The 24,883-nt window shown below is 37.5% G+C and overlaps 1 pseudogene; it reads left to right on the top strand.

Moving 5' to 3' along the window:
* LOC127210112 (uncharacterized) overlaps window positions 1–4,841 on the top strand; it is a 188,863-nt pseudogene extending 184,022 nt beyond the window's left edge.
* The last annotated feature ends 20,042 nt before the right edge of the window (window positions 4,842–24,883 follow it).

Below are 24,883 nucleotides of genomic sequence, written 5' to 3' on the forward strand. Positions count from 1 at the left end.
TATATTTTCAAAATGTGTTACACATTAAACTTCAAAAATTAATAAAGTTTCCTCCTGTGCCTTATGTATTACCCTTTTTCCATTCATCTCACATTGCAAAATAAAATGCAGTTTAAATTAGATACTAGCTAGAAAGAGTATCAGTAAAGTAATCTGTCAAGAAAGAAAAAAAGGAAGCGGACATTTGGGAAAGATTCAAATAATTTAATGGTTAATAAATTTTAACTTGAGGTATTTCTCTGCCATGCTTTGTAATAATTTCCTTATTTTAATCTGTGTAGAGTTTAACTCTAGTGAACAAGAGCCACTGGCTGTTTCACGCGCAATAGCTGTGCAAACAGACCTTCTCTTATCAGCATGTAACATGCTCTGAATAGCTGCCATGCTTATTCCTACCAGTTGTATTTCATTCTTAGCCTTTGCATTTTTACAACAGTGAGACGATTCATATAGTAACACATGATTTCTGAACTAATAATGTCTTTTTAAAATAAATTGCTGAATTTTAAATAAAAAAGTTTTACTTTGGTCAAATCACTTGCCTCTTTGAAACCTGTGTGTGCAAGTTTTATAGTATATGAATCACCAATGTTGAAATGGAGAGACACTATCAAAACAGTACAGCCTAATATCACACTGTGCAGTGTATGCCACACAAGTTAACTTTTCATTCAGACATGCTTGCTAATGACTTAACTTTTACTCATCCGAAATTTACATAATGATGTGAACATTCCACACCTTTATTTTTATCTGTAAGAAAGTGAAAATTATAAAACTGTTATTTGGGTTAAAATTCTAAAGTACATATGAATACTTATGATAATCTTAACAGCACCCTTACTTCCTATCATGTTTTCAAAACTTTTCTCCTGGAGTTTTCTACTGCATGGTCTCTGGGAAACACCATCATTTCCCTCTATGCTGTAAGAAACTTTCAGACAGTACGAACTAACTGCTTTTCTGCCACTCACATCTGTCAGCTCCATCATTCCATTACTGAAGATTAAGAATTAGATTCATGTCACAAAACCAAAAAAAACAAGGGAAATTTCCCTGGAGATTAGGATTAGTCACAGTTGAAATCTAACTTTTTTTATGCTAATGACAAAGGACTTTCTCATTAAGCTTCAAAATCAATAGCCAGCATTAAAGTTGTTTCAATCTCATTAATAAGATAATTTAGAGTTTCATGTCAACTATCCCAGCAAATCCTTCAGATAGCATTACTAATTAGTAAATAATATAAAATATTTTTATTTTCCTAACTTGATGAGAATTTTTATAGTAATATAGGGATGACTACTATTAACATTATTCTGCTTTGAATAAAAGATTGGAAAAACAAGCGATGACTATGTGGCAGGGAGTTCACATTCAAAGTTCCCGTCTGCTCTGGATTTATTAGGATAACAATATCCATAATACTCCAATTGGAAGTTAAATTCCAACTAGATAGTGTGATGAAGATCAAGCACTAAATGAAAGTCAGTTCACTAAAAATAAATAGCACATATATCAATAGCATAAAATTTTTTTTATTTTAAAATATTTTCAATAATGTAATGATAAATTTTTAATAATTTAATAATATTTTTAGTAGTTGAGGTACTTAAGTTCTCAAGGAGCTAGATTGAATAACATGTTTGAAGGAGTGATGTTAAGAGGTATGGGGGAAAGGGTGTGCTGACACAAATGGAGTTAAAAATTTAAAAAAAAAATCAGATTACCTCATATAATTTACAACTATCCACTCTCTTCATAAATGCAAGTTTATACTTTATTACATATAGGAACGAATATACAATATCATTAATACATGTTGCTATTGTTCAGAAGTGGGCTACCTAGTATCTTCTATGTTAGAAAAGTACATAGAATACACAGATGATGACCCATGAAATTAAGAATATTAATACTTCAGGGTAATTGTTGGTATCCTCTAGATAAGTATACTTTTCCTAAAGTAGGCTACAGTCCCCTTTTAAAGTTCTTTCTTTCTTTCTTTCTTTCTTTCTTTCTTTCTTTCTCTCTCTCTCTCTTTCTTTCTTTCTTGTTTTTTAATACAAGCTTATTTACTAATCAGCAGGAATCCAACAATACTGATTTGCATCAGATTTTGTAAAAGATATTTGACTCTCTTATTCTCTATGAAAGTTATTTGGACATGGGATTAACATCTGCATTCTTTCAGTTACATGCTAAGTAGAGGAAAAACAAAATACCTGGCTGTCTGTTGTTTACCACAGGAAGGAAAGATTTTTAGCAACAAACTTATTCACTGTTGTGGGGGAAATTGCATATACACTCTTTTAATAGTTATCTCTACAGATAACTCTACAGACCACATTAGCAGCAGAAGAGACAAAAGCAGACTTTAAGTTTCCACAGGATAAGATGCTTTTTCTGAGCACAAATTATAATAAAGAATACAACAAACAGTGAACTGATTTTGGAAAACCACTTTAAAACCTGAATGACTTAGTTGGCCAGATGCACTTAATATAGACATGCACACAAGGCAGAAGGCAAAAACAATCCCTTTAATTGAACTTGTACCAAACCTACTTTTGCCTTCCACAAAACCCAACTGCTTCTCACCCTCACTCCCCTTCAAGAAAAAAAAATCAGTCAATGACCAACTGGGAAAGTATACCTTCTCTTCTTGACCTCGGATTCTTCTTTCTTATTTTATGTTCCATTCACCACGTCATTGGCTGGGAACCAGGACCTGCTCAAAGCCCAAAGTACCCAAAGCCTGTAAATTCAATTTTAAGAGAACTTGGGAGAAACTCCCCATACCTTTATCCCATGTGCTCCTAAGCAGGAGTATACTTAGCCCATCCTACTGCCACCCTTGCCCTACCTGGTACTTACCTGATGCTCCGCAGGGTCTGTAGATTTCACCAAGTGTTTATCCTTGTACAAAGACCAGAGACCAATATTGGGCAGGAAAATTAAAGCCACAGTGAATAACAAAGTCATTTGCAGAAACCTCTTCTGTTTCCTCTTCATTGCAAATGGTAGCAGTGGAGAAAAGTTACAGAAGTCTCTCTGACTGCTTCTTGTCTTTAACGCCAAAGTCCTTTCCTCTCTTCTGGAAAGCACCAGAAACTGAGGGGAAGCTAAAAACTTTTGTTGCGTGCTCAGCACCAATCTGCAGAATTCAGAGGGAGTTGGCCATCTGCAGAACAAACGCACAGTTACTTTCCCCCAGAAAACTATGACGACGGCATTATCTATTGGCTTAGAAATAAATGACTCAACTGAGGAAATCATTAAGTCTATTGACCTCCATTAATATAAAGCAGTGGAGTAAATACGATCGGTAAGTTATGAGGAAGTCAAGAGCATGCTAGATATGTCAGTCAGTAAATAGAAGGTATTTTTCTGTCGCTGTTTGCTCACCATCCCCCGCCCTTAGCGTGGGAGGTCCGGGATGTAGAGTCGGATATTAACAGCAAGAATCAAATGGGAGGGAGTGGCTTGGTCCAGGCAAGTGTCTGGAAGAAGAGTTTCCGCTTTTGACATTGGAACATCACCTTCCTTATCTTCCCCAAACAGCTTTTCTTTTGCTTGCCTTGGGATAACCCACCTGATCTCAAGTTCAACTCCCTCTGGAGCCAGCTTGCCAGGCAGGATCCAGGGACACCATAACCAGGTCAGAACTATGTTTGGATAGGGGCTCACAAACTCCTGGATCTTCATGCGCTGTCAGAACACTCCTCTGCAGGCAGCATTTAGGCAGCCTGGGTACCTGGCTGAAAGGAGGCTACAGATGTCAGCGAAGTCCAGCCAGGAAGTGCAGGCGCACAGACGTCCCTTCCTCGCTCAGTCCTGGGAATAAGAGCCTCTGAGAAGCGTGCTTTCTGCACATCAATCTTATCCCCTGCCTCTGCCGACGCTCTTACGCTCCACTGTTCATGTTACCATTCTTTTTCAGCAACTGAACGAACCCAGCGAAGCATCACCTGCACCCCCAGGGCAGTATTTCGGATCTCCTCTTCAAGTCAAGGGACAGATGCCAGGCGGAGAATGCCAAGTGTGACTGGGCTTTACAGGCAAGTGAGAGAGGGCGCGCGGAGGATGAGTGAGGATGGCGAGAGCGCGCGTGGCGCTGATACCCAGGCGCCCATCTCCCGCTGGCTGTCGCCTGCTCTCTGGCGACAGTACTGATGCCTACCACGTGTGGGAGCCTAGAAGCCAGGAGGGGAGGGCAAGCAGCCTGGAGCGGATGACCACTGCCTCTCGGCTGCCCGGATGCTATATAAACAAACCCAGAGGCTGGGAGGAAGGAGAGGAGGATGAAGATGCTGATGGAGAAATCGATTTACAGCTCCGGATCTAGAAGACTTCTTTTGTCGGGTAATCTCGAAACGGCAGGGGGACTGATTCCTTTCTGAGCTCACCCAAAAGGCGCCAGGCCAGAAATTCCGGAGTCAAAGTCGCCCGAGAAGGCAGGTAACGGAAGAATTCCTCCATGGTAGTGCTGGGATCACAGAGAGGAAGGCGCGGCAGCGACAGCTTAAAGAGGCAACCCAGTCTGGACTGGTCCCTGAGAGAAGGGTTCCCTCAGAACACCGGTCCTGCAGCTCTGGCCAGGTACGTAGCGTGGAAGGAGGAAGAAGATCCCCACGCGTGGATGGGCTCTCTACTCGCAGCTTCCAGAGAACACTGGAGAGGAGAGGCAGCTCCGCTGGAGTCTGCCAGCACCTGGGGCCCAGGTTAAGATTTGGCAGCACCAAATGATGCTTCTCCTCCCTTGCATGTCTGTACCTACTGCTGCTAGTAGCTTGGAGGTCCTCCTGCCCCTCGCCTTGCTCACACATCCCACCCCATAGCCAGAAACATTAGGACCGGGATAAGTCTCCAGCAGGTGGGAAATTCCCTCCCATTAGCACACACAGGAGAACCTGTGGCCTCTCTAAGGAACCTGTGTGCCTGCCTAGTACAGGATCAGAGCCTCTAACTCCTGGTGTGAACTTAGGTAAGGCTAGAGGCAGGCATGCTGTACAGCATCAGTCTGTCCAGAGCTCTCCCCACCACCCCCCAAAAAACCCCACATCGTGGTCACCTCTTTGTTACAGTCTAGATAGTGATGCCTATAGGCTTGAGACATAAGAGACTGCACTCCAGATGGCATTCTCATTCATTCTCTTCCTCTCCTCCCTCCCCCTCGCGCTCACCCCTCCCCCGCCTTTTTTCTCCTCCCCAGCGCACGCCCCCCCTCCTTGCCTTCGCTATCCACCTAGGCTTTAGCCTCTCACTTGAGAAAGCCCCTGATTTGATGGTGGAGAGTTAAGGTTTAAAAGCTCCAGGTTGTGCATGTAAAACAAAAGGAATCGGAACAATAAAAATGGGCTGTACATAAATAAAGGTTTATGTTGTAGTACTTGTTTTTGTGGGTGACTTGCATCTCAGAACACTTTCAAAACACATTTAATAAACACTTTGAATGTGTCTTTTCTGTAAATGAAAATAGGTTCCCTTCCATTTTACCCAAGTGCGATGTGAAAATCTAAAGGGAAGAGGATTTTGTTTCCACTTCTAAGCTACTTACGTATTACTCTTCACTGTAGTGCATAATTTTCAAATCTCTTCCTTCTATCTGAGTTAAAGGAATCCTAGAGGCGAGGAGTATGAAGCAGATGAAGCAAGTTACCAGGGAGAGGTGCTTTGGAATACATTAAGCCCCAAGCAAAAGTGTGTGGAGAAGTATTTATGTTGGTTGGCTATTTCCTCATTTTTGGATATAATCAGTGATGATTTGAAAAGAAAAACAAAGAACAAGCTTTAAAGCACTTTGGAAATTAAACAGTGAAAATAACATTTTAAGTAGTACCTCTTTTTTTTTTAAAACACCTTATTAAAATTCCTGAATCCATATACCAATACTCTCATTCTATCTGCTAAACCCATGATGATTGGATGACACATCACTATTTTAATGTTAGTAGATGAACTTGCATACAGTTTCCAGTCACAGAGCAAGATTGCCAATAGTGAGTTGGTCCCATTATTTATGTCCTGGCGAAGTGCATACAGAACACAAGGTTTACTTATTATATGCTTATAAGTGTTTTAACGCATATGCGTGCGCGCGCGTACACACACACACACACACTTATAATTCTGCCACCAAGTAGTATGTCAGTGTACCAGATGTGTGCCAGGTGCCTGCAGGGGCCCTAAGAGGGCATCTTCTCTGAGTTCACGTTGTGGTTCTGGGCCATCACTTTTGCAAAACCCCACTTATTAAACATTTACTTACATAATTTCTCTTTTTTCTTATGCTGTTCTTTTCCCTTTATAATCCTGTAGCTATGGCAGTCCTTAAAAACAGAACAAAGAAGAGATTTTATGTTGAATCTTCTGGAAACTCCTAAGTTATTGTTAATTCTACTGATTGATCCACACCTACTGAAAGCCTCTGCAGACATGGCTAGGCCTGTTGGAAGTGAGTGTTGATACTAGTTTAATGCACTTTCTTACAGCTATGAAACATAGGCCCTATATCAGAAGGTCCGTTCCTTGTGTCCTCTTTTCTTGTGACTCATATACAACCTCAGGTGGTCACATCCCTATGTACTTAGCAATAGGTTCGTGACTCGGGGACACATGGAGGAAAACAGTTTGACCTTGAGTAACAATGAAAAAAAGAAGGAATAAGACTCTTTAGGCAGCTTTGGATAAGGTAAAAAGGGCTTCCCTGCAGTGTCTCTTTAATAGACACTTTAGTGACTTACAAATAACTATTCTGTTTTCATGATCCTGCGTTTTAGCTGTTCTGAACTGGGTAGTTCTACTCCATGTAATGAAAGCAGCGATCCCGGTGTTAGAGTAGCCTGGGTAAAGATGGCTAGAAGTGGGCAGTGGCTGCTATTGCAGGGTCACCTTGGTACAGGGCCAGTCTTGGTACAGTCTTATCATCATGCTTCTCCTCTGCTTGGTAGCTGTGTATGACCTGAGTTACTTACACCATGGTGGGTGGGAGCCCAACAAGGGCATCCCAAGCACAAAGAAGTCAAGGAATAATCAAAACCTGCCCTCTTCTCATAAACACCCAACCATGAGTCTTCACTGTCTCACTTCCCTGTAGATGGTGGTGTTTAAACTCTGTTTTATTTGGCGTTCCTTAATGCCTCTACTTCCCTTCCACCAACCCCTAACACGAGGTAGGAGAGAAAGAATGTCAGTTGGGAGGGAGCATAGACCTCTTTACTTCTTCCAGCTGGGTAGGTTCACAGGGTCCTTTGGGGTAATACCAATCACAGCCCTCACGATACCCAGCAGTCCAGATAACCAGCAAATGAGCAAGTGGCAAATGCAGTAGCAATAAGAACCATTAGTCTTCTTCCTCCTTTCAAGCATTCTTGAAGCGTCCCCTTCTCTGTCAGATTTCTGGGATTTATACTGTCTCAGGAATAAACTAACTGTATCTGGCCTCTATGAGCCTCATGAGGCTGTTATCAACTGTGGACAACCTAAAACCATCTCTATATTCCATACTGGGATTAAAACCAAAACCCTGTTTACATAACTGAGTTTTTAAAGAACCAAAACTTCCACTACAGGTCCTAGTATTCAGGGCACCTTCCCAAGTTCCAGTTCTAGGTGAGAGATGGAAGGAAAAAAATGGGAACTCAATAGAAGTTTCCCAAAGAACGCATGACTGCCTTTAAATAAAAGTAAAACTCAAAGATATATTAATAGGGCTTTATCTGGATATCTAAGTGGCTAAGCAATAAAATAATGGACCAAGTTTTTAACTAGTGTCCTGTACCGTTACTAAATTACTAAAAAGATAATGAGGTTGATTGCTTTATAGCCTTAAATATATCACCATGGATGTGATTTTATAATTTAACCACTCTTAATTTTTCTATAATTACAAAATTGCTTTACAAATTAAATAACTTTATATCTGAAAAGATAATGCCTGTTCAAGATCTGTTGTTCATATGACAAAGCAAAGTCATAATTTACTATGGGGTGAATACAATTATGAACAAACTTAGAAACTTGAATTGATAAACTGTTGCCATTTAATGTAGCATAAATACAATATGAGGAGAGGTAATTTATTTTTAGGAACATAAGATATAACTCTTAATTTTTCTACTTACATTGAAATTCATCAGTGAAGCAACAATTTGTTATAACTTCAAGTTAACATTGTAGAACTTCATGTAGACATGATTTTTAAATATATTTTTCAAAACATAGAAGCTAGAAGATAGAAAGTGTTGTTTAGAAATAAAAATACATCCCATACTACTTTCACTAACCACATCTGGAAGTTGAGGACATATAAGATTATACATTTGGACACATTATTAAACACTGTTGGTTTTATGTGTTTTAAACCTTAGATTAAAGCTAAAGAAAGTTGAGATTGATCTCTGTGTAACTACATTGATTTAAAGATAAATTCTGGCAGCATGCACAGAACTGATGGGGTCCTAGCACTGAGAATAGAACTGGAAAGAAACATGCATCTCTAGCCCAGAAACTATCTCCAATTGATAACAGCATGCAAATGAAAATTTAGTTTTCTCTAATGAAGTCTCACTGGGTACACAAAACACTCTTAAGGCCAGGTTCCATCCCAGCAGTATATACCCAACACACAACAAACTTAATGGTATTTCTGTCTCATTGTTTTGTCTGGGATTTCTCTTCTCCTTACCCTACAGATCTATTGCTTATATATTATGGTTTCCTAGTTTGTACCTCTAAGGAATTTTTGGGTGTGTCAATATGTGTTTCGTGTGCTTTTCTTTGGCTCTTTGGTTTTTTTTTTTTTTTCCTATCCATGTGTTTGTTTTGTTCTATCTATTAAAAAAATCTTGTTATTATGTTTTCTTGTTTTTCAGAAGCTCTTATCTTTCTTTTTCTCCTTTTATATTTTTTTGTTGTTGTTGTTGTTTGAGGGAGAGTTTCTCTGTGTATCCCTGGTATCCTGGAACTTGCTCTGTAGATCAGGGTGGTCTCAAACTCGGAGATCTTCCTGCCTCTGCTGGGATTAAAGGCATGTGCCATGATTACAAGGCTTATTCCATTTTCTATTCAGATCACATGAATCTTTCCTCTCTTTGTTTTCTAACGAGAAAACAAAAAAAGTGTATGGATTTAGATTAGAAAGGAGGTGGAGAGGATATGGGAGGAGAAAGGAACCATAATCAGAATATGTTGTAAAAATCTGTTTCGATTAGAAAAAAAGAAAAAAAACTGATTCTGGAGATTGGAGAGATGGTGTAACAATTTAAGAGCATCAGCTGCTCTTCTAGAGAAGTCGGTGGCTTACATCACCTGTAACTTCAGCTCCAAGAAAAATGTCCTCTTCTTGCCTTTTCAGACTTCCCCATATATATCACTTATAAGAACAAAAATACATAAGCAGAAATAAATGAAACAAAAATTAAAGATGATAATATAATATAAGTTAAATTTAACCCTGTAATCAAAATAAAATTACCTTTATTTAAATTAATCAATAACATTTAATTGTGTAATTATATATTTGTTTTTCACAAATAAATTATGCCATATCAATGAAAATGTCATAATATATTTTATGAAATACAACATTTAGCATGGTATTATAAATGAGAATGAAGAACCACCTTCTATTATTAAAAATATTCCTAAAGAGCAGACACACACATGCATTCACACAGGGCACAAGGGATTTAAACTTAGCGATATTTAATGAATGTCGGCACCACGATGCAGTTGCATTCAATTAAATAAGCTAACAATTAAAAAGCAACAAATGCTAAAGGGGAAGGAGAAGATTGTTTCCACTTGACCTAAATAATTCCAACCAAGCAGAGATCTTGATGTTATTTCACATTAATTCTCTGTATCAAGTTTTCTTACGAATAAATTATTTTTTCCTTTATTAGTAGAAAACTATGGTTATCTTATGGGAGACTGGTTCAGAGGGGCATGCCCAAATCAAAATTTATGGATACTCAACTCATATGGAAAGTAGGAATGAGTTCACATGTTCACATTTTCTTTAAAAAGCATCTTTCAGATGTTTTAATACAATATAAACACCATGTGCAACATTATGCTTGCTGTTTAGAGGATCCTCACTAGTGAAAGAGTCTATAAGTGTATATAGTCTGAAGCCACAGCATTTTGATGTTATCCTCCACTTGAAGAGTTTAGTTAATAGACAGGGAATCCATAGTTATGGTTGCCTGGATGTATTTTTGTGTATTTTTTATGACTTGGTTGTCAAACTAATGTTAAGTACTTACCATTTCCGGACATATATCTAAACATACAAGGGAAGATGGTGGCCTACATCAGATTTTCTAATCTATTACACATGTTTTATCTTCTAGTCTAAGATTAGAAGCAAACAAAAGATTTGAGTAGATGGCAACATGTTCTAACTTGTATTTAAACATGAGAAACCCAACAGCTGAACTTCGGGTTTGTAGAATAATAAAGGATACGGAATGATTACCATCAGCAAGTCATGCACGGTGGTATCTTACAGAAGACTAACTGTAACAGGCTTGAAGAAAGAACATTCCCAAACGTTCTCATCATCAAAGCGAATTCAGCAGTTTTAAGAATAAATATGACAAAGTGGTCTAAAGGTACTTAAAGCTCTCGAGAGAGGCACTTTCAAAACAGTGTTGGTCACTTAATAAAAGGCAAAAGCTTGTGAGGTTCAGATTTTAAGGAGAGACAATTTCTTTTCAAAACTGTTGAGTTTTCACAGATAAGCATCAGAAGATTTCAGTCTCCATGCACCCTGCTACTGGGAGTCTCAGCTGGAGTCTCCCTCGTATCTTCCCGGAAGCCTACCTTTCCCTGTCTCCAGTTTGTCCCAGAGATGACCTTACCCATGGTTTCTCCTCTTGCAGCAGGCTACCACCCTTTCCAGGTCTGATCTCCACCTTCATTTCTCACTGTTTTTTTGTCTCCTACCTTGTTCCTTCTCTTCAAACACTTCTGTTCTCTGTTCTGTTTCCCCTTTTGAGTGAGATTTAAGCATCCTTCCTTGGGTCCTCCTTGTTACTTATCTTATGTGGGTCTGTGAATAGTAGTATGCTTATCTTGTACTCTATGGCTAAAATCCGCTCATAAGTGCGTGCATACCATATATATATTTTTTTTTCTGGGTCTGGGTTACTTTAGTCAGGATGATCTTTTCTAGTTCTATCCATTTGCCTGCAAATTTCATGACACCTTATGACTAGACAGGACTCCTAGTGGAGGGAGGGAAACACTAAGCAGCCCACAAAAACTTCAACCTAAAATTTACCCTTGCCTACAAGATGTACAGGGATTTTAAAAAATAGAGCAGATATGGAGGAAATGAATATCCAACCAATGCCTGGCCAAACCTGAGGCCCACCTCATGCGAGAGAGCCAACTCCTGACACTATTTATGATACTCTGTAGTCCTTGTAGACAGGAACCTAGCATAGCTGTCCTCTGAGAGGCTATACCCAGCAGCAGATAGAAACACATGGTGAGACTCACAGCCAAACTTTGGGTAAAGCATAGAGAGTCTTGTGGAAAAGTAGGGGGATGGATAGCAGGACCTGGAAGTGACAGGAGATCCACAAGGAGACCGATACAGCCAAATAATTGTGGAAACTAAAGCACCAACAAAGGACCCTGAGTAGACTGGAACCTAGGCCCCCTGCAGAGATGTAACAGATGGGCATGGGCAGCTTAGTGTTCATGTGATTCCCCTAGTAAGGCTAGCATGGGCTGTTTCTGACATAGAATCTGTTGCTTGCCTTTAAGTCACTCCATCCCTCCCCACTGGAGGGGCTGCCTCTCCAGACCAAAGGGGAAGAGGATGTGCTTAGTCTTGATAGGACTTGATGAGCTGAGGTAGGTGGGTGAGGGGTGCCCTCCTTATCCAAGGAGAAAGAAGGGAGGGAGGGGGTTGAATAGGAGGGAAGGAAGAACCTGGAAGAGAGGAGGGAGGGGGCTATGATCTGGATGTAAAGTGAATAAATAAATTAATTAATAAAAAAAAGGTCAGAAGATTTATAAGCATCTGCAATTTGTAAGGAAATCAGGTGTAGGCTGTCAGTGGAAATATAAATATAAAAGACATTAGAGAACTCAAGTCCACAAGACAATGGACATACAAAGGAAATGAGCAGTGGTGATAGAGAACTAGCAACTGTGTGACGAAAAGACTGGAAATAAGAAGGACGCATCAGAAGACCTTAAATAAAGTTGTTCGTATGCGAAGAGGAAAAATGGCAGAACCAAATAAAGAGGGCAGGAGGCAGCTCTTTGTAAAATGAAGTTGACAAAAGTGCTGAGATTGGGGAAATCTTCTCTGTATATAACTATTGCAAAATTTGCTCTAAACTATTAAGAACTAAAGTGTCAGCAGCCTTAAGAACAAGTAGCTTTTTAGATGCTAAAAAAGATGACCTCTACAGAAAATCTGATAAAGTTTTAATTATCGTAATTGTGTTAAGCACTTAATGACCAAAGCAAGGAATACATTTAATTTTGTGAAATATAAGCATACTGTATTTGTCTCTGAAAGCAATTATCAAAATAAAATGAAAGGATTATATAAATCATTTGTCCACAAAAATGTTGAGTTATTTTTTTCCTTTCTGTGAAAAAAGATTTTATTTTGTTTTGTTTTATTTATTTATTTTGCTCTTTTCATCCTTACTGTTCAAAAAATTATAGAAAACCCCAAGGCATCTCTGTAAAGTTGAAAGTTATATAGTGATGATAGTAATGTGACTGACACAAACTCTGTGTGCACATGTGTGTGGAGCATGGAATTCTATCTATTTGAAGGGTTATTGTGGTGGCCTAAACCAAATAACATATTTTTGGATGTTAAGAATTTTCATTTACATAGCAAAGTAGAAGAAAAACTATCATACAGATAATAGGACTTATGAATTTGAATTGGAATTGAATTTAAGGCAATGTACCTTCCAAAAAAAGTATCCTCCAAATCAACCTTATTGGTAACATTTGTGTGAGGCTCAATTTAATTCTTAACACAAGGAATCTTTTGGGGGAACTAAGTGATTAATGAAGATTTATTATTAACATAAATATATTACTTATGTAATATGTTATTATCACCATAATACTTCCTTAAATGTATTATTATGATAATATATTATACTACTTATTATTGTTTGACATTAAAATTTAGACATATTATCAACATAGTTTACTTTACTAAGTGATTTACTGTTTTCCAAATCTTTGGATCACAACTAATTTTAATAAGTATCATTCTTGTTTTAAAGATGCAACAGTCAAGCATCAGCAGGTTAAGGAAATTTGAAATTTTAATTAGCTAATGCATAAAACATCTGGGTAATTAATATGTATAATTCTGATGTTAACATCTAAATCCATTATAATACAGCAAAATGCAAGTACTTTGTTGACATTTTTCTCAGCATCATTGGTTTCCGTGTAAATCAGCTTAGGGTACTTATTTCTATGACCATATCAAAATAAGGTAACTATATCCTAAGGCATACAATATGTGGTCATTTATCTGGTCATTATATTTTTCTATTTCCTAATGGTACAAACAGGGGTGGAAGTGGGAGTACAAACAAAAAAAATTCATGAGAACATATTTGTCTCTTTGCTTCAGGACTGGGTTGCCTTTCTTGCCCAGTGATTTACAAAAAGCTTTATCCTGGTCCACTTGACTGTGAAAATTACCTGATGCTAATTTATATGACTAATAATAAATACATTATTAAATAGAGTCTCTAGACCCCAATGGAAAACTTCCCATGATACTCAGGAGGCTTATGAGTTCATAGCACCAGTAAAAATTTACAAATACTGGTGCTTGAAGATGTCTGGATAATGAGAAGAGTAGTATTCATCACATCTGTAAAGGAGAGAACAAGTATCATTCATCATATTTTTGATTAACACCAAAGTAGCCAAATGCCTGTTAAATTTCTCTTCTTCTTGTAGATTCTCTTACAACTACAGAGTATTGTCCCACCATGGGTAGGGCAGAATACCAGATTTGAAGGAGCACATACCGAAGACAAACTCTGCTTGTCTACGCAGTGGTTTAGGAAGCCAATGATGCAGCACACAGTATTCCTAGTGGGAAATAATGTCATCGAACACACAGAACATCCACAAAATAATCACAACATAGCCTCTAATCTATTACAACAAGGAGAAAATAATCCTTTCTTGAAAAATAATTCCTGATAGGAAGCTGGTCTTGATAAAGAAATTGCTTGGTTATACATCAGCAAGTGACCACCCTGGGAGAGCTATCCCCTATGGGAAGAAACTTATCTGATTTGTGTGGGTCACAAAGTTAGGTGACATTTGTAGACATCACCCACAGTATATGTTCATCAGGGATCAACACAAGTAACTCCAAAGCCAACAGCCCAACTGTGCAAACATGAAGTGAATATATCTATCAACATCAACTGTTACATCACACTACCCATATCCCTGGATATTGTGGCCAACAACGTCTAATAATGAAGAAAACGTGAATGTCCATTTTTAGACAGAGAAGTTTAATTTAAGGTTGACATACAAAAGTATACTATGTTTGGGAAATTTTAACATTCAGCAGTGAGAGCTCCTTCCAACAAACATGGCCATACCATATGTCATCATCGTTTATAGATTCGGAGTGGCCTTTAGTAAATTAATATATAGTGATATGTCAATGGAACAATATTTAGCTTTTAGGAACATGTAAAAGTTATTAAAATTATCTACAGAGCAATCTAAAACAGAGAATGAAAATCTTGTATAGAAGAACGTTGCCAGTCAGAGACTCTCTGTAACAGAACTGGCACAATACAATAAATAAATAAATGAAAGTACTTAACTCTGTTGACATCAGCTGGAGGGTATCTGAGTTTCCCTGGCATAGGCATAACAGACTAATTAGTGGAGAAGCTGTAGTGGCAAGAGTGATGGTCATGATGGCCGTAACCACAGCGGTTTGCAATCAGTAATGCAGAACTAGCTACCCTTTAACTAGCAATGAAGATTTAGAGCTAAGCTAATTACACTGGCCTTTTTCCAACCAAGGAACCATGGAAGTTCATTATAAATGGAATCAGTCCAGATATGGATTGTCTTCTTTGGCCTTAGCATCTCAGAGAGCACCATCGCCTAAAGGTTTATAGCACAAAATGCACTAAGTATCTTGTCAACCAACATAATATATCTTGTCAACCAAGATGTTTTATCCTATATGGTGCTAAATTGCTTTAAGAAATGCACTTTGAAGAAAAGGAAAGGAAAGGAGGAATGGTCAAACAATCAAAGAATTCATCTTTTTTTTTTTTAATCAACTATAACACCAACCCAGGGTGTACCTTGGTAGTACAATGAACCAATGTTTTGGAGACAAATAGGAGAAACTCAGTGGGAGTGGATATACTTTATGTATCATCATTGAATGTTGAAATATTTAGAGAACATGCTCTAAAAAAATGGGTAGTTATAAGTAGGAATTAGCCATAACCCAATGGGGAATTTTTATGTCTATCTTTCTGCTTCGTCTGTAGTAGCTGGAGGTTTGGCTATTTGAATGTTTTGCTTCTTTGGAGACGTGAGGTCTAGCTTATTTGCACATATTATTAAACTTTAGGCTCTTGTTGACACCAAATCCCTTTCTAGTTTTGGTTCAGGAAACAAGCTGTCAATGGAAAGAGTAATCATCCTAAAGCAAATTGACCCTGTTCAGCAGAGGCAAAAATACTTTCAGATACCCCAGTAATTAATGAAAGCAGTTCCTCATAGTATTTATACATCATGGCGTGGCATAGAGTAGACACATCTAACAATTACAGGCTGATAAGTACACAACGATTAGGATTAGATAAGGACAGCTGGCTATGTGTTGGCCACAAAGGCAAAAATGAGTCAGCTACACTTGTCATTACAACCAAAGGTGAAGGCATACTTCATAGAGCAGGGAAGGGAGAAGAAAAATATATTAAGTTTCTGCCTTACACATAGTAGTGGCTTCAGAAGCTTCCTTTATCTTGCTATTTTCTGTTTTGTACATTACCTGTGGCGGAATCAAAGCCATCACCTTGAATCACAGGAAGGTGTTTGTACTCAGAGCAGGCTCAGTGAGGGAAAAGTGAGTAAGTATGGGTGCTGAGAGGCATGCCTAGACCCCATTGCACCTAAATTCTAATTTCCCTAATGGTTGGGAATATTAGCACCTTCAGCTTGTGGCATACAGCTATCTTGTGTTCCATACTTTTCTCATCTGCCGCTTCTTCTTTTCTCTCTCTTCTCCCTCCTCTATTCTCTCCGCTATTTCTTTGGTCCTCCATGAAGAAGGCTGTCTCCTGTAAGACTGTAGTTACCTGAGTAAACAGGTTAGCAGGTTCCAAAATGAAAAGTGACAGAGAGAGTTAGCGTCACTCGAAACTCTCTATAATTCTGGAGCATCACCTTCAGCCTTCTGGCTCATTATATCTGACAGACATATTTGTGAGGCAGGAACTATTGTATGTAGAAACAAGGCCCGGCTGGGCTGCCTGACTGTCTTGCTGTTTCATGTCCTGTTTCTAGCAGCTTCCACGTCTGTGTTTATCTTGGTTAGCTAGTCGTGTTTGCTGCTCTGAGAACGCGCCCTTCCCTTCCTTGAGACTTTTCCTCCTGTGTGTGATTACCTCTTGAGGGATTTCACCTGGGAGGAGGATTCCTGTTTGGCTGCCTATAAGGCTCTTTGGAACTCCGGGGAAGAATAATAAACCACTGCCGCGGCTGGTGCTGTGGCTGCTGCTCTCTTAGCATGAAGGACCCACTGTGTTATTGTGTGTGTGTGCATGAGTTAAATCCGCAGTCCCTCACCGTCGACTCGGTACCGCGGTGGCGTGGGCGCCACAATTGAGGACTTGCTTGCCTTGTCTTGGCAGAGTTTGGCCATCAACTTTGCCTGCTTACTCAGGTAATAATTTTATTCCTTCTGAAGTCTCTGATAAGGTTGAAGACCAGATAGTTTAGTTTTACAATTAAGCTTAGTTGTTTAGGGGTTAAGACATTTTTATGTTTAGATAGATGTTTTAACTTTATAGAGATGAGATATGATAGATATTGATTTACATTCAGAATTTTAGACTCACCAAGATAGGAAAGATGTTTTCTTCAAGGCTGCCAAATATAAATAGCCAAAACACTAAGAATGTAACTTATAAAATTCCTGATTGTTTCATGCTTCTTCCTGCTATATATAGTTTATTGTATATATGTGTATATGTAAAAAATAATAATAAAAATTTGACTCTACCACTGTTTCATTTGAAGGGTAGTCTATATCAGGAAGTTGATGGATTTTTTGCTCATTAGGACAACAGAAGAAAATCAGCATTGTTCCAGATTTTCTCATGAAATCAGCTGACATCTCCACTGACACTGTCTTAGTTATGGCTTCTCCCCCAGACATTTTTCCTCACATATCACTAATGAAGTTTGTTGTAACAACTTCTAATAAAATTTCTTTATGATACACAATCACCTAATTCAGCAGGCTAACTCATTCTATACTCATCCTCAAGTAACTATGGCATTTTCTTAAAATTACAAGAATATATTAAACCATGTTATGAAACTGCTTTGAAGACATTTTCTGAAAATGACTTAAGGACTTTTTATAGTCCCTGTTTAATTAACATTGATAACATACTTTATAGAAAAGATTACTTGGGGAGGAATAAAAACAATATATTCCAAGCCATCATGACTATTTTAAATGCCAAAACATTAAAATAAACTCTCCTAAATATTAAGTATGTAGTGTTAAAACTTAATACATTACCAATGCTTGGCTCTTTTTCTCTAACTTGTTTGTATATAACATGGGAAATTGTGAGCCAGAAAAAAAAAAAAAACAATTTAATAGAAAAAAATCAAAATGCATTTTGGATTCGTAGAAGGTATAAGTAACCTTGAATACTAAATAATAGCATCCTTACCCTCTTATTTTAGATGTCCTTTTAACTTAATTTTTTGCAAGCTAAGATGTACCTTGGCAGGATAATGGCTGCTTGTCTGCCACTCACCTGTCCTATTACAGAGCAGACTTCAAAAAACTGACAGTTTTCATGAATAACAATCGTGCCACCAAATATGTTTCCAGAAAAGGGCATTTTATTGATGTAAAGTGAACAATAGATTTTTAAAAAACCTTTTCCTTTAGCTTTGCCTTCATGAAAGGCAGAGTACATAAGGTACTTTTTCCTTGAATTGTCTCCCTCTTCTTTTAGAGAGGCACACAGCAGGCAAGATGTCTAGCTATAAGATTGTGTAAAAATGTCTTCTGGAATAATTTTAAATGTCACTATTTCCTTAAAGAATATTTCTACCCAGAAGATGATCCAGCATACAACAAGGACATATACTCAACCATGTTCATAGCAGCCTTATTCATAATAGCCAGAACATGGAAACAGCCTAAGTGTCCCTCAGTAGAAGAATAGATAAAGAAATGTGGTACATTTACACTATGGAATACTACTCAGCTATTAAAAACAAGGAATTTCTGAAATTTGTGGGCAAATGGATTGAACTAGACATGATCATAATGAGTGAGCTAACTCAGAAGCAGAGAGACTCAAATAGTATATACTCACTTATAACTAGACACTAACTCAAGGAGCATGTTCCATGAAAGTCTTCACTTACCAGGAAAGTGGGATAGAGGTGAGGACATCCTGTTGGGACTCTAGGTGAGAGAAATATAAAGAATAGGGAAATAGAAGGATCCAGAGGGTCCTAGAAACCTACAAGAAGAACACTATGATGGGGGATCTGGGCCCAGGGGTTCAGCTCAAACTATGGCACCAACCAAGGAGAATACATGAAGTCATCATTAAACCCCTACACAGATCTACTCAAAGAGACAGGACATTATCTACAGTTAAGTGGAGAGTGGGGACTGTCACATGAACTCTGGTGCCCCATATTTAGCCATGTTCCCTTGCTGGAGAGGCCTAATGGCACTCAGAGAGAGGATAGCAGACTACCAAGAAGAGACTTGATACCCTACCATCATATTCAGGGGGAGGAGGTCCCCCTCAGTCACAATCATAAGGAAGGGGAATGGGGTCCAAGTGGGAGGGAGGGCGGAATGGGAGGATGCATGGAGTGGGATAACAATTGAGATGTAATATGAATGATTTTATTTTTCAATAAAAGAATAATATTTCAAACTATTGTTAAATAGAAAAACATAGATACTCATAAAACAAGTGGATGCTACTGTCATTTTTAATTTTAGCTAACCCTTGAGATTCAGGTTTCCTAACACAGCTGTACATTAATTTAAATGACTTGGTAGGATGCTAAGCACTCATTTATAATTCTGACTCATTCCTCAAGTATTCAAATGTAAAACCATACCTATGCATATTAAGTAGGAAGTTAATAAGTAATCCATTTCCTTAACTAGCTAAAAATGTGTGTTAAATTTCAAATAAAATAACTATTCCACCGTTTTCTCATAAATCAAATTTTCTCTTACATGTGTTGCAGCCAATCTTGTAGGAAATGTATATACAGTAGAAAACAATATCATTTGTCCTGGTGCATCTTATACTATAATGTGGAAAGTCAAGAAATAAATGGTAACAGTATATAGACATAGAGGTAAGGATTAGAACAAAAGTGACGGTTAGGGATGGAAAATCCACTATGGGAGGAATTTTTCCAAGGTTCTATACAAGTTATAAGTGCCATAATGTACTTTATCATTTTCTGTGTTAACTTAAAAGATACTGCTTTAAAAAAATGAAGGAAAGTAGTATGCCAGAGGAGAAAGAAGAAAAGCTGAAAATGAGGCTACACATGGGTAAGGGTATTCCATTCAGAAAATATCTCAGGGCAAAATCTCTGGGACTGTTTGTATTATTAGTTCTGCAAAGTCTATAGCCATCTAGGAGAGAAATCTGAACTTAACACTTCTACAAGATTAGCTAAGTAACCTTAACCTCAGAGGAAACCCATGACAATTATCTTTATTGAATTAATTCAGGTGTGGATGACTAACCTTGTGGTGATAAACTCTCTAAATCGAGAAAGGCAACTGAGCAGCACATGCATTTGTCACCCTCTCTAATTCATCATTGTGGTTGCAACATGACCAGTTCTTTATGATTTTTCAGCCTTGCCTTACTTGGACTGATGAACTGTAGCCTTGAATTGTCAGCCAGAATAAACCCTTTCTTCTTAAGTTGCTTTTATCTGAGGACTTAGTGCAGCACTAAGAGAGAAAACTAGGACTGTGTCATTGAAAGAATAGCCATTGAGCCATTTTGAAGGAGGAGAGATAAACAGTAAAGTGTCCAAGGAGAAAAATGCATATGAAGAGCTTTGGGTAGGGTAGATCCAGAGATCTTGATGAGTCATTATATTATAATTGTATTTCCGGTAGAAGATGATTTTCCGTTGCCTTTAAAAACTTTATTTTTACTAAAATTATAATTGTAGCAAGAAATAGTTATGAAAGATTTTTTAAAAATTTGACTTAAGTATATATTTACCAACATATGATATGTATTTATGCATTTATACCTTATATATATCTTTGCATATGTTATTATATATTGTATGTCATCAAATATTCATATATATTTGTCAATACATGGAGATACTTGCTCTTATATATGTAGTCATGCAAAGTATGTAAGACTGGATGTATATTTTTGATGATTCTTCTCAAATTGGTTTTACAAAAGATCTCTTTTTTATAAAATGTAATAATATGGATAAGAACAGCAATGCTTTTCAAGATATTATACAAAGTATTTCTCCAAATGAATATGAATTTACACATTAGAAAGTGTATAAAAATCCTATTATCATAGGAATTTCAACCACCTTATATACAAACTAGTAAGTGAGACATATCTTACCACTAACAGCTAGGAACTGATCTATGCTACATATTGTCTGTGTTCCAGAACAAAGCATAGCATTGTTGCAAATAAAAAGCACCTTTCCCTGCATAGACACACCTGCAGTATCTACAATTGAAATGGGTTATTTTGGTCCATGCTACTGGAATGGCAGAATTACCTTCACATAGGCTGCCAGTTACATGTCTACCTCTGTCATAGACTACATTAGTATATCACTATTCATTTCACCATAAAGACTTAACGAAAAAAATCACTATTCTTATTATTGTCTCTTTTCATCTAGTGCTCCAGATATATCTGATGAGAAATGAAAACCACATGGACTCGATTCATCTTCCTGCACATAGGAAAGAACAACTCACCCCATTATGTATACAGGTACATGGATACAGAATTCATATGTTGGTATTATGGAATATGAATTATCTTGTGAGATGTTTGAAATAAACACAAATCCTAATAAGGAGGCATTTGAATAACTAATATTCAATTTTAAATTAAAATAATGGTCTCCAGAGTAAGATGCTAGCATCAGGAATAAGGATAGGTTCAGAAAAGTGGTACTTCCAGAAAAAGGATGTGTACTGTCTTTACTATTGATAACAGAGGCAAAGAAATGTAGTAAAAACCTGATTGCATCATGCCTTCAGATTTTCCTGTGTATGGATCTATAATATGGAATTTGTACATTGCAGGTATATCAATCTGAAATTTAAGCAGAAGAGCTCTTAGCAACATGAGTACAAATTGGATAAACAAAGCTGTTCCTACAACAAAAGTCCACCTAAAATTTTTAACTCATTCTATCTAAGTAGAAAAATCCAAAAAAAAAAAAAATTTTTTAGAGTGTGGTATGATGACTGAATATTTTCACAAGCAATCATAGTGACAGAATTTAAACATTATGCAAATTAAGAAAGCAAGGAAGCAAGGAAGTTAGCCAATAACTACCTTTCCTGTCTATGAAAGACAAAAGCAAGCAAACAAAAATACATCCTGAAAATTTGGACAGTATATTTTTTAAGTAATATTAATTCATGGTGGGAAAGTTTACATTAAGAATTACTTATAAGTTTGTATTTTATCATAAATAACAGCCAAACCTCTGTTTGTTTGTTTGTTTGTTTACAAAATAGGCTTTGGGGAAATTTTATTATATTCAGAAAGAAAAGTAACCATGTAGGCAAATATTATATCTTAGCAGCCACCTGGAGGGAGGAGATGGACAAATAGAAGAGAAGAAGGGGAGATATGCTTTGAGTTAGGAGCCAAGAAATTATTTAAAAATGATAAACATAAGTGGATATGATAAATATAAGATAATAAATGAAATGGCCAAAATATGAGTTGTAGCATGCTCAGGCTTTGGTCAGATTAGAAAGAAGAATTATGGAGAGAGAGGGGAGAGGGAGAGAGAGAGAGAGAGAGAGAGAGAGAGAGAGAGAGAGAGAGAGAGAGAAGGGGAGGGGAGGAGGAGAGGAGAGGAGGAGAAAAGACAAGAGAAGAGAAGAGAAAAGAAGAGAAGAAACAGACATGGATAGAGAGACACAGACAGAAGCAGAGATAGAGATGGGGATAGAACATCAGCTTTATCTTTTCTGGACATACTAAACAGACTGTTAAGACAATATGAAAATGTTGGGAAAGAAAAATCTAAGTTTACTTATATTAAAACAATATTTTAAAAAAATATATATTTTATTAATTTATTCATAGTACATCTCCATTGTTATCCCATCCCTTGTATCCACCCTTGCTCCCATTTTTCCCTTACTACCCTCCCCTATGACTGTGACTGAGGGGGACCTCTTCCCCCTGTATATGATCATAGGGTATCAAGTCTCTTCTTGGTAGCCTGCTTCCTTCCTCTGAGTGCCACCAGGTCTCCCCCTCCAGGGGACATGGTCAAATATGGGGCACCAGAGTTCACGTGAAATTCAGACCCCACTCTCCACTCATTATTCTAAAGGATAATTCATGAAAATAAAAATGTTGAACTCAAGTGAAATAAATTCAGTGGATCTGTTACTCTGAATATAATAACTGGTGGAGATAATTGCATCACAATTACTTCTCACCAAGTTGGAAATTGTGTTCAGCTTCAGAATTCTCAGAGTGGAACGGATACTGTAGTTTCAAGTGAAATATGGAATTTTTATCTTTCCCCTTTTCTATGAATTATGACAAACATGCAAAACACAGTAAAGCTAGTGACACTTTCCTTGCCATCTCCCAAATGCCATCTGCAGTCCGTGCTCCCAATGAATGGGTGAACATAGGTCCTTTTTTTGGTACTGATTATTGAGAATTAAGACTTGTTGTTGTAACTATCATTATAAAAGTATTAGCAATTATTCCTTTGTCATGTAACACACCCCTAGTCAGTAAGTTGGAAGTGCCAGATCACTTTCTAAGTAGGACTATGTGGTAATGATATCCCAATTGGTTATAAGTCCAATAAGTGCAAATATGTGTCTTATTATTAAGAAAGTAAACACATTTGGTTCATGTTGAGGGTTTTGAAGGTATGATACTGATGATAACTAGGTTGGTGACCACTGCTCACTTTGAAGAACAATTAATACTACTTGTCACTCCTTAGTCCTGAAATACTTATTGAGTAACCTTTGTTAGCCTTGTACAAGTGAAGAAAATATCAATATGAAGAATAGAGTTGATAATATCTGTTTGCTTTTAATAAAGGTTTATAGCACCCCAGTCACTAGTCTAATAATATGAGCTCACTCACTGAACTGTAATTAACATCCTGTTTACCAGATGAGGTAGACATTATACGTCCTGCTGACGTCATAGACCTCACGGACAGAAGAGCCAGGATAAGCACTTGCTAGATGGGCAGACAAAAAAGTAGCCACTGTCTCATTATGGAAAGTCTAAGCAACAAGTTTGACAACTAATAATGAGTAGTAGCAATTATTGTAATGTACACAGAATATAGAGACTCACAGTCCAGGATGAGGGAGTGAAACTTTCAAAAGGGGGCTTGAAGCACTAGGTAGTTGTGGAAGCTCATGTCATAGCATCTGTTTTAAGATAAAAGTGTCATCTTGTTGTAAAGAGAATACAACAGAGAGTTTGGATGGAGATGTGGCATGGTCTGGAGCCACCAAGTCCATGAATAAGTAGGTAGAACAGGAGATGTAGTGGACCACAGGGTTAAAAAGCCACAAAGCTCACTAGGGAAGCTGATCTGATAGCATTGACAATAATATCTTTTAGCTGACATTTAAATTGTCAACTGGACTAAGAATAGTGCCTTTATAATGTAAAGGTGACACCTTTTTGAAACTTATAAAAAATAATTGGCTATTTATAAAACAATACAGATTAAACATCACTTATATTCAAAAGAAAGTTTAGGTAAGGGACTTTTTTAAATTAAGAGATGAAATTTATAAAATCAAGAACTCATGATTTTTCTTAATCTTTATTCTCAACATTTAAGTCATTACAATAATTCTGGCTATGATAAAGAAGTGCAAGAATATGCAATATTGCTAATAAATAAACAACGTATTTGCTTTAGTGATTACAGAGTTATGAATTATGTTACTTTTGTAATGGTTTCTAATGTCCTATATTTTTATTGAATATAAATTCTTCTCTCATACAGTATATTCTGATTACAGTTTCCTCTTCTTCCTCTCCTAGTTCCTCCCACCTACCTGCCTCTTTAAATCCACCCACTTTCTTTCTCTCATTAGAAAAGGTCAGGCTTCAATGGACAGTTCATTCTTCAGCATTTGGGGAAAGCAGGGACTGCCTCTGACATGAACTCTGGTGTCCCTGATTTGATCACTGCCCCTCGGTGGGGAGGCTCTGAGGGCACACAGAGGAAGGGGAAGCAGGGTATCCAGATGAGACTTGATAGGCTGTGGTCACATGGTGGAGGAAGAGGTCCCTTTCTGTCAGAGGTCTAGGGGAGGGGAATGAGGCAGAAA

Source organism: Acomys russatus, chromosome 27 (assembly GCF_903995435.1).
Source record: "Acomys russatus chromosome 27, mAcoRus1.1, whole genome shotgun sequence".
Taxonomy (NCBI): Eukaryota; Metazoa; Chordata; class Mammalia; order Rodentia; family Muridae; genus Acomys; species Acomys russatus.